The sequence below is a fragment of the Ochotona princeps genome, chromosome 17 (assembly GCF_030435755.1).
Source record: "Ochotona princeps isolate mOchPri1 chromosome 17, mOchPri1.hap1, whole genome shotgun sequence".
In the NCBI taxonomy this organism is placed as follows: Eukaryota; Metazoa; Chordata; class Mammalia; order Lagomorpha; family Ochotonidae; genus Ochotona; species Ochotona princeps.
The window spans coordinates 29,756,660-29,766,959 of NC_080848.1; the positions used below are offsets into that span (position 1 = coordinate 29,756,660).

At 53.9% G+C, this 10,300-nt stretch overlaps 1 non-coding gene across 1 annotated transcript; it reads left to right on the forward strand.

Moving 5' to 3' along the window:
• The first annotated feature begins 9,208 nt into the window (after window positions 1-9,208).
• On the forward strand, window positions 9,209-9,315 carry LOC118759680 (U6 spliceosomal RNA). The gene has a single exon (XR_004996338.2). It is a non-coding gene; the product is annotated as a U6 spliceosomal RNA (small nuclear RNA).
• The last annotated feature ends 985 nt before the right edge of the window (window positions 9,316-10,300 follow it).

Genomic DNA, 10,300 nt, shown 5'->3' on the forward strand with positions numbered 1-10,300 from the left:
TTTTATCTTTGCAACTGTCACTTCAAGCCTCTGCCATATAATCAGATTGTGTTATCAGCCTAACTCCCGCCATAAATAACACTGCAGTGAACATCTTCCCACTGGAAAGATAGGGCCACCCCAGTGTGGGAAAGAAAATCATGGGTCCCAGTTCCTCTTCCCAGTTCTTGGAAATGGAACTAGTTGGCGTGGGGTGGGGCTGAAGGCCTTGAGAGGGTCTTTTGCACCCTAATTCTGGCCTCTGACACACCGGGTGAGGCAGGGGGTATGTATGTACCCCCCCAGGTGTGGGTGGGTTGGGGTTCCAGGCAGCTTTCCAAAGTAGGGAGCACGTGTGTGCTGGGTGGGGTGCTGTGGGCACCTCCTCCCTGACTGTGTGCACAACAAGGGCGCCCCCTGCTGTCCCCGCCTTTCCAGCCCCTGAGGGGGGGGGGCCTTCTAATCTGCAACTCTCTCCTTCCTCAGCATTTCCTTCCCAGCTGGGGGAAGGGGTCACCTGGTGACGCTGAAGTGATACGTGGCCAGGGGAGGAGCCACTCCTTAGGCCCACATCTACACCTGGGACCTAGGACTCAGTCCTTCCTGCTGCAAGCTTCCCAGACACCACTGTCACCATTGGCCTCACTGACATCTGAAGTCAGCCCTTTGGGACTCCAGGAAACAGTTGAGAAGGAGGCAGCAACTCCCTAAAATCCATTTCTAGCCACTTCTGTGGCCTTGGCCACCCCACACCCTGGGGGACCATGGAGGTCCTGGAGCTGCAGAAGGCAACCAGGTTAAACAAGGTGTTCTTGCTGTTGCCTGGGGCCTGGGTGGCCATTTACCTGCCTCCTACCTTCCTATGACAGTAAGGAGCGTTTGTAATAATTGACCTCAAAATCCCTGCACCATTTGAATGGGATGAATATTGGCAAGGCTGGCTTGGTGGGTGTAGTCACCTGGGGACTGTTCTTGGAAAGGCTCTGTACTTGTTGTACAGCTCTGCACCCAGCCCCCTGCTTGAAATCCTCACTTAAGCCACACTGAGCTCTCACTTGGCTTTTGTAGCATCTGGGATATCAGAAGGGCAGGTCTGTCTGCTGTCTGCACCCCTGCTCTCCCAGGGCTGGCTGCGAGCAAGGGGTGCCTTAGGAATCAGCACGCACATCAGCAGCCTTTGTGTGGGTCGCCTAGCAGGCGCAGGTTCAGCTTCCCGCTCCCGGTAAGGCTCGCAGCCGCCAGGCAGTGCCTCCAAGGTCCAGCCTGTCACTAGCGGTGCCGTGGGCCAGCGGGGTCAGAGTGAGAGGTCTGCAGCAGTCAAGTGCTGGGCGTCTCTGTCTACCACGCCAGCCTGGACCTGCAGCGCGGTCTGTGGTGCTCCACTGGCCAGTGCTGGACAGCACCTGCCTGCTCCACGTCCTCTTCCATTACCCAGAGTCGAACCACGCTCCGAGTTGATCAGGAAGGCAACCCCTTGCAGCGGCCCTAGGAAGCAGGGCAGGGGCACCGCAGGACCCGGGACCGGTGCAGGGGCGTGGCTTTCTGTCTGTCCCTGATACTTCATGGGCCCACTTTTCTGAGCTGAAACAGAGAGACACGCCTGCTGCTTCGGGCTTTCTGGCAGCTCACCCGAAAACCTAGTCCTGGGGTTACAGTACTCGACTCTGGGAACAGTTGGACACCACTCCTTGTTGGCACTCTGGGAGACAACGGACGGTGTGTCCGCAGGATCGGGGATAGCCTTCCCAGTGTGGGAGGAGCAAGAAGCAGCCTCAGGAAATCCCCTTCCGTCCCGCACATCTGCACGATTTGAATGCTTTAAAGGGGCTGAGTCCCAAGACTCAGCCTTCCCCATGCCCAGCCTCCCGCCCGCAATCGGTAGGATAGATCCTGAGTGGGCAGGGACTTTGTCCAAGACGCGTGGACTCCCGCCCCGGTGTCGGGAAAGAGTAGGGGCGAGGAATTCTACCCACCTCTCCTGGACCACCTGGATCTGGACAGGTCGTGGGTCTGTGCCAAACCTCCCGGGACAAACTTGTGCTTCTCCCTGGCTTCTTGGTTAAACCTGCGGTGCTCAGATCCATGGGGGATTAGGGCACCAGCGGGGCCGCAAGCTGGGGCCCTGGCCGGAGCCTGAGCGGTGGTTGCTTCCCCAGCCGCGGCCTCTCCTGAGTGGACGCGGCGATTCAGCACCGCTGGATGGACAGCGCCTCGGAGCTAGAGGCCGGACCTGCCTGCTTCTCTTCTGCCTCGCTCTGCGGTCTGTACCCTGGGGACTCGGGAGAGGCCCAACCTCCAGCTTCAGAGACTGCATGGAACCTGGTGCCTGTGCTCAGGGGACCAGGACCCAGGCTGGAAGTCCGTGATGCGGGGACAGGAGCAGAGGGAGCTGGGAGGACCGGCAGGCACACTCGCCACCCAGCCTTTTTCCAGTTCGCCAGGAACTCCAGTGGGCGGGTCTTCGTTGTTAGGGACTCTGGGGGCAGTCTTGGGGCGTGCCTGTGGGAACCTGTCCCTGAGTTCTGACGGTGCAGAACACAGCAGGAGGCTCTTAGGAAGACTCCCCTCCCCCCCCACACACACACACACGAAAGAGTTGGAAGGGTGAGGACCATGGTGGACTGGAATGCAGCATAGTGTATGCCCATGAAGTGGGACTCCTGTGCTCATAAGGCTCAGTTCCTGAGTTCCTGTTCCAGGCCCAATCACACTCACTTTTCTCAACCAGGCAGAGAGAGATCCTACAGCTACAAACTCAGATGTCTGCAAAGGCTGGGCTGGGCCAGGTTAAAGCCAGGATTCTAGAACTCCCTCTGGGTCTCCCATGTGGATACAGTGGCCCAAGCACTTGGACCATCAGCTGCTGCTTTCCTTCACACATTAATAGGGAGCTGGACAGGAAGTGGAGCAGCTGGGACATGAACCAGTGCTTATACAGGATACTGGCACCACAGGCAAGGCTGATTCCCAGAAATTAGATGTTTATTGATCAATTTTGGAGGGAATATAGAGATTTTTTTTTTTTAAGATTTATTCATTTTATTACGGCCAGATATACACAGAGGAGGAGAGACAGAGAGGAAGATCTTCCGTCCGATGATTCACTCCCCAAGTGAGCCGCAACGGGCCGATGCGCCGATCCGAAGCCGGGAACCTGGAACCTCCTCCGGGTCTCCCACGTGGGTGCAGTGTCCCAATGCATTGGGCCGTCCTCAACTGCTTTCCCAGGCCACAAGCAGGGAGCTGGATGGGAAGTGGAGCTGCCGGGATTAGAACCGGCGCCCATATGGGATCCCGGGGCTTTCAAGGCGAGGACTTTAGCTGCTAGGCCCAGAACATAGAGATTTAAACTATAGCACCCACAGTCACTTCACTGGCTAAGTCCTTGTGCAATGCACAGACTGGACCACATGCTTAGAGCCTCTCCCAGAGCAGGTGACAAAGTCCAATGCAGGGTCTGCCTCTTTATGAGCCCAGCTCTGGTGGTCCCATTCAGAGCTACAGGCCTGCTACTCACCAGCCCAGGGCTATGGTTAAGCTAGCCAGAGAGGCTGAGCCCATGACCCCCTCTTCTGGTGCCCAGAGTGTGCCGGTCTTACTTGTTAGATTGGGTGCAGAGGAGGTGGGTGGGTGCTGTGCTATGCAGGTCACACTGCAAGTGGTTCAAATTCTAAGCTCCAGAGGACTTAGGTCCCATCAGGACCATTAGACACTTGCGGTGACACTCCAGGAGCCTCAAGGGTCCTTGAGATTGCCTATCTGATGCACACAGCATCCCCCTTGTTTTCTTTCTTCCTTTCTTTCTTTGTTTCTTTCTTTCTTTCTTTCTTTCTTTCTTTCTTTCTTTCTTTCTTTCTTCCTTTCTTTCTTTCTTTCTTTCTTTCTTTCTTTCCTCCTTCTTTTTGTTTAATATTTATTCATTTTAATTAGAAAAGCAGATCAGATTTATGGAAAGAAGAGACTGGCTCACTCCACAATGGTCACAACGACCAGAGCTGAGCCAATCCAAACCTGGGAGCGGGAATTTCTTCTGGGTCCCCCATGCAGGTACAGAGTCCCAAGGCTTTGGGCTGTCCTACATTGCTTTCTCAGGCCACAAGCAGGGAGTTAGATGGGAAGTGGAGAACTGATGCCCACATGGGATCCCAGCACCTACAAGATGAGGATTTTAGCCATTCAACCATTGTACCCAAGAGCTCCCCTCTTTCAACTTCCTGGCTCCTCCACGTAATTCTCTTGACTCATGGGTCCTGTCATGTGACTTGTGCCCTCATCCCTAGCCTCCTTTCCCCACCCACCTGCCACGCCAGAGCAATCTTCCCAGGAGAGAACAGTGTCAAAATGCCCTTGTCATTCCTTCAGGCACCAGTGATCTCATTAAATGCCTTCTGTGTGCCAAAGCTGGGTCAGAGGCTACAACAGAAACCATCTGTATTCCCAAAGCTCAGAGTCTGATGGCTACTGGGAGTGTATCTGCACCCCAAGCCCAGGGAGCTATTTAAGCCTGGGGTTCCTGGGAAGTCCTTCTGGTGGTGGGTGGATTATAAAGCAAGGACCAATGATGGAGTGGAGGGGGAAGTAGTTGAAGATCATTCTGAAAGTTGAACAGCAAAAGGATCAAGGAGAGACCATAGGATATGGGAGGAAGCCATAAATCTGTTTCAGCTCAAGGCAGAGTCCAGGAGAGGCACCTGAGGTGGGACTGCATCATCGTGGTGCCCAGCCCTGCTCTGGACAGAAGGCTCCTCCTGTGATTGTGTCTGGGGCCAGGCTGCCTGCATGGGGTGACAGGTTCCCAGTAGCCAGGACTGGCTCCCACTGGTGAACTGGCACTCACAATGCCTGGCCAGCAAGGACAGGGACCTTTCAGGGTTCCGTGTGCATAGCCCACATCCTAGAAAAAGAACCGATCCTTTGTGAACACAAAAACCCCAAGACCAGGTATTCAAGGGCCATTTCTGGGCCTGGAGCATCAGTGGCACCAGCCCAGGCTGTGCCTGGATTCCGAGGGCACGTTCAGAAGGCACAAGAGGACACACGGTGGGACACTGCAATATGTGCATGCCTGATAAGGCCATTTCACTGGCTTGGGCCCCCCCCTGCTTGACAGGTGGAAGCTGGGGTTCAGCCAGAGGAACCTCGCCGGGACACACAGATCTGGGGAGCCTCTCTTGGCTGGAGCCTGGCAGAATGCAGGGAGAGCAGCCCCTAGTTGGGGCAGAGGGCAGGAGGGGAGAGGAGGGTAGGGACTCTGGTGAGAAGGGGAGGAACCACACAGTGACGTGGGGGACCTTGTGAGCAGTGTCGCTCAGTTCCATAGGGGGTTTACACGGAATGTGGCCCCCAGACTCATACAGGCGTTAAACCCCAACGTCTTAAGTCAATGGTTCCAAGAGAATGAAAACAGAAGCAATTGCGGAGTTTGGGAGGTGGACGGAGTCAGGTCCCCAGGTCCCTGGGTGCGTGTCCACAGGAGGCGGTTCTTGCAAGAGGGTCGGTGAGTAAGCCTGAGCTGCCCAGACTTTCCCCACTGTGCCCCGCGGCCTTCCCACAACATGCTCCCACCACCACAGCCTCAGGCCTCCCGTGCACCACATGCCTGACCAACGGGGCCACCAGATTTAGATTCGAACCTCCAGAACCGTAAGCCAAGGGGTCATGGCCGGTCAACACCAGGACACCAGTCTCTGAGGAGAGACACTTTATTGCAAGGTCTAGCTGTGCAGGGATAGGAGGCCAGGTGCCAACGTGCATCTCTGATATGGAACCTGGGGTAAGGATGGGAACCTGGGCAGGTGAGCCCTGGCCAGAGGATGTTAGCGCCAGGCATTCTGGCGAGTGGAGCCACCGTTCCAGGGAGGGAACACTGGATGCAGGTGTTATTCGAGATTAAAGCCTTCATTCTCCGTGTAAGCACAGGTGCCAGCAGCGGCAGTTGGGCTACATAGTCTGTGTTGGCAGGAGGCCAACCCCTCAGGTTAGTGTCTTTCCAACAGTTATCCATGTTCAAGTTTTTCCAGTCCACAGTGATTGTGGCTTGCTCTGTGAGGTACTCTGACTTGGGTTAGAACCAGACAGAGTGCTTGGCCCTGAATGTGTAGCTTTCCAGCAGGCACTGTGGTGCAGTGGGTTAGGCTGCCAGGTGTGATACCAGCATCCCCTATCAGAGTGTCAATTGGGGTCCCAGGTACTCTGCTTACAATCCAGCTCCTTGCTGATGTGCCTGGGAAAGCGGTGGAATAGTGCCCAAGTACCTGGACCCCTGAAGCCATGTTGTAAACCTAGACGATGGGCTCAGTGTGGTAGTCTAGTGGCTAAATCCTCGCCTTATAACCACAGGGATCCTGTACAGGTGCCAGTTCGTGTCTCAGCTGCTTTGTGTCTCATCCAGCTCCCTGCTTGTGGCCTGGAAAAGCAGCAGAGGACGGCCCAAAGCCTTGGGACCCTGTACCTGCCTGGGAGACACAAAAGCAGCTCTTGGCTGCTGGCTTCAGATCAGCTCAGATCCAGCCATTATGGCCATTTGAAGAGTGAATCAGTGGATGGAAGATCTATCTCTCTGCTCTATAAATTTGCCCTTTCCAATAAAATAAATCTTAAAAGAAAAAAAAAAAGGAAAACCTAGACAGAGTAACTAGCTCCTGGCCCTGACTGTTACAGCCACTTGGAGAATAAGCCAGTAGAATGGAAGGTCCCTTTCTATTACTCAAGCCTTTCAAATACATTTTTAAAACCTTTAACAGAAAAATAAAGGTGTAGCTTTGAAGATTCTGTGGAATTCTCCACCTACCTTGAGTACACACCAGACTTTCAGATCTATTCCAGTGACCTTGGGCCGGCTCCATTTCTCCTACCTCCCCGCCCTTCCCTCTCCTTTTATTCCCCTCCCCTTTTCCATCCCTCTCTTCTCTTCCTTTCCTCCTCCTCCCTTTCCCCTTCCACTCCCCTGTTCCCTTTCCCTGCCCCCTCATCCAAAGAACTCTACAGGCTCAGTCTCACTTGGTCTTTGTTGGCTTGCAGGGGCCCACTCCCTTTGTCACCAATGGAACAGGACCAGTTTGAACTGGTTCTGCAATTGTAAGAATAAACCTCTTGCTTGGTAAGTACCTTGTCAGGTATTTTGTGTAAAGTTCACTGGACACCCCTGGAAAACTCTACCTGTATAGTTGAGGGTCAAGGCCCTGGCACTTCCTCCAACCTGGGTGAGGCACAAGTGGCAAGTGGTGAGAGGGTGTGTGTTGGTCACTCAGGGGACCTTGGCGGCCTGCCAAGAGCAGGGCTTGGAGGACACCTGTTGCTGCCTGCCTTCCCTGATGCTGCCATAGATAGGCAAGACCAGATGGCTTCATGGGAACATCAGATTCCATTTATAATAGTCTGTCTTTGTCTTCCCCTTTCCCTTTCTCTGTCTGTTTTTTAATGTGTGTTTATTTCATTTGAAAAGTAGAGTTACAGAGAGGCAGAAGCATAGAAAGATCTTCCCTCTGCCGGTTCACTGCCCTAATAGCTGCAATGGCTAGAGCTGGGCCAGGCCAAGGCCAGAAACCAGAAGTCTCATCTGGGTCTCCCACGTTGTTGTAGGAACCCAAGCACTTGGGCCCTTCTCCCCTTCTTTCCCAGACACAGGGAGGTGGATTGGAGGTGGAGCAGTGGGACTTGAACCAGTGCCCAATATGTGTTACTAACATTGTAGGCTGTGGCTTTACCTGGTCCACCAAGATGTCAGCTCTGAAACTTCTGTCTTAATTTAACTTCTCTACAAACTTTTTATTTATTTATGTGAAAAGCAGAGAGGGCTGACATTGTGATCCAATAGGTTAACCAGTTACTTGAGGTATTCAAAACCCAAAACGAGAGTACCTGGAACAGAGTCCCACCTATTTATGATCCAGCTCCCTGCTAATGCACCTGGGAGGTGACAGGTGATGGCCCAAGTTCTTAGGTTCCTACCTCTCACTTGGGAGACCAGTGTGGAATTCCTGGCCTCTGGCTGTGGCCTGGCCCAACGCCAGCTCTTGTGGGGATGTAAGGAGTAAATCGTCTGATGGGTGAGGCTCTATCTCTGATTTTCAGACAGATAACTCTCAGGAAGAAAAAGGCAGCAGGAGGGGGAGAGCACACTTTCATTTGCTTGTTCTCTCTGCAAGTGCCCACAGCAGGCTGAGGCTGGGCCAGGCTAACGCCAGGAACCCAGAACTCAATCTCAGTATTCCACATGGGAGACAGGCACTCAAATCTAGAGCCATCATCTGTGACCTGCAGGGTATACAATAGCAGGAAGCCGGGATACGGAAAGCAGGTGTCCTGAGTATTTAATTGTGGTACAAAACACTCCCCATCCATCTCCTGTCATGCAGGTCTCCTGATGGTAACAGTTTTTCTGGCAGGGACTGCTCTGCTCCTTATGTGTGTGACTTTAGTTCAGGCCCAGGATTCCTCTGTGTCTCACACACGTCAGGCAGCCTGGGGTCAGATCCAAGTTCTCCAGTTTGTTCAGCTCACAAGTCTTATGCCTGGACCTCACTAAGGCACGCAGCAGCTGAGCCGGACCTGGAAACAGAAGAGGGCAAGCAAAGAATCCCTCTTGTCTTCGAGCTGAAACACAGTCATGATCGAGCAGTGAGTACCCAGCCATTGCCTGCTGCTCGATGTCTCTGCCGTGCAACCATGTTAAATGCTTGTTGTTGTTTAAGAGTCGGCAGACAGTGAAGTTTGTGTTGTGTGAATGCCATCACACAGATGGGACCATGTGACCCACACAGTGACAAGGTGGAGAGCTTGGATCTGACCCCAGGCTGCCTGACACTGGAGGTCCCACAGGCAGGGCCTTGGTGCCTCATGGAGCATGGTCTCTCTGGTCATGTCACCACACACCTCTGCAGCAGCAGCATCGCAGCGGAGTGGCCAGTGGGCGAGGCAGGCCATGTGTGGGAGTGAAGGGTACAGAGTTGGCGTGCTGAGCAGGACTCCCCTGGGCAGCCAAGCAAAGTGGCCTCTTCAGGGAGGAAGGTGCCACCTGGGCTCTAGGCCACACTGGCTCCTTTGAGGTCTGTATGTGTGAGGGATAAGGTGAACGACTGGGGGTCGAAGAGGAGCCCAAGGTCATACAGGCCTGGGGTGGGAGGGTGAGGGGTAGCAAGGGGAGGCATGCAAGTCCTGCAGCTCTGGGGGGTGTGGGGTGTGGGGCGGGGGAAGCCAGTGTGAATGCTGCAGAGAAAGCAGCAGATTCGTGCTCGCTTTGGCAGCACATATACTAAAATTGGAAAGATACAGAGAAGATTAGCATGGCCCCTGCACAAGGATGACACGCAAATTCGTGCAGCGTCCCATATTTAAAAAAAAAAAAAAAAAAAAAGAAAGGAGCAGATTCCTACCATAAGCTGACCACTTTCAAACACTTTCCAAGACTCTTGGGAGAGCCCTGGGTGCGTATTTCCTGGACCTAGTCACCCCAACTTTTCCCCAAGAAAGGGGAGAAGTGTCCCCTCATTGCTGCAGAGACCCTCTTGATGCTCTCACCACAACAAAGGGAAGGCCTGGCTCCTGTCCTGGAGAAACTTTCAGAATGGGCCCAGGTGGAGCCCGCGATCTGTGCCTGGGTTCTTTGCGCAGGTAGATCTGACTGAGGCTCACAGGCCAGGGCTGGAGTGATGGGTAGATTATGTCCTACATCGAAAGTGTGCTTGTGTGTACAAAGAAAATTCCCCAGGGTCCTGTGTTGTAGTGCAGCAGGTTAAACTATTCTTGCGATGCCCACATTCTATATTGGGGTGCTAAGTCAGAGCCCTGGCTGCTCCACTGCTTTTTTTTTTTTAAAGATTTATTTTTTTATTTTATTACAGTCAGATATACAGAGAGAAGGAGAGACAGAGAGGAAGATCTTCCATCCGATGATTCACTCCCCAAGTGAGCCGCAACGGGCCGGTGCTATGCCAATCCGATGCCGGGAACCCGGAACCTCTTCCGGGTCTCCCACACGGGTGCAGGGTCCCAAAGCTTTGGGCCATCCTCGACTGCTTTCCCAGGCCACAAGCAGGGAGCTGGATGGGAAGTGGAGCTGCCGGGATTAGAATCGGCGCCCATATGGGATCCTGGGGCGTTCAAGGCGAGGACTTTAGCTGCCAGGCCACGCCGCCGGGCCCGGCTGCTCCACTTCTAATCCCGCTCCCTGATAATACACCTGGGAGAGCAACAGAACAAGGCCCTGGTACTTGGGACCCTACCACCCTTATGAGAGACCCATATGGAGTTCTGGACTCCTGGCTTCAGTCTGGCCCAGTCCTGGCTAGTGTGGTTATTCGGAGAGTGATCCAGCAGATAG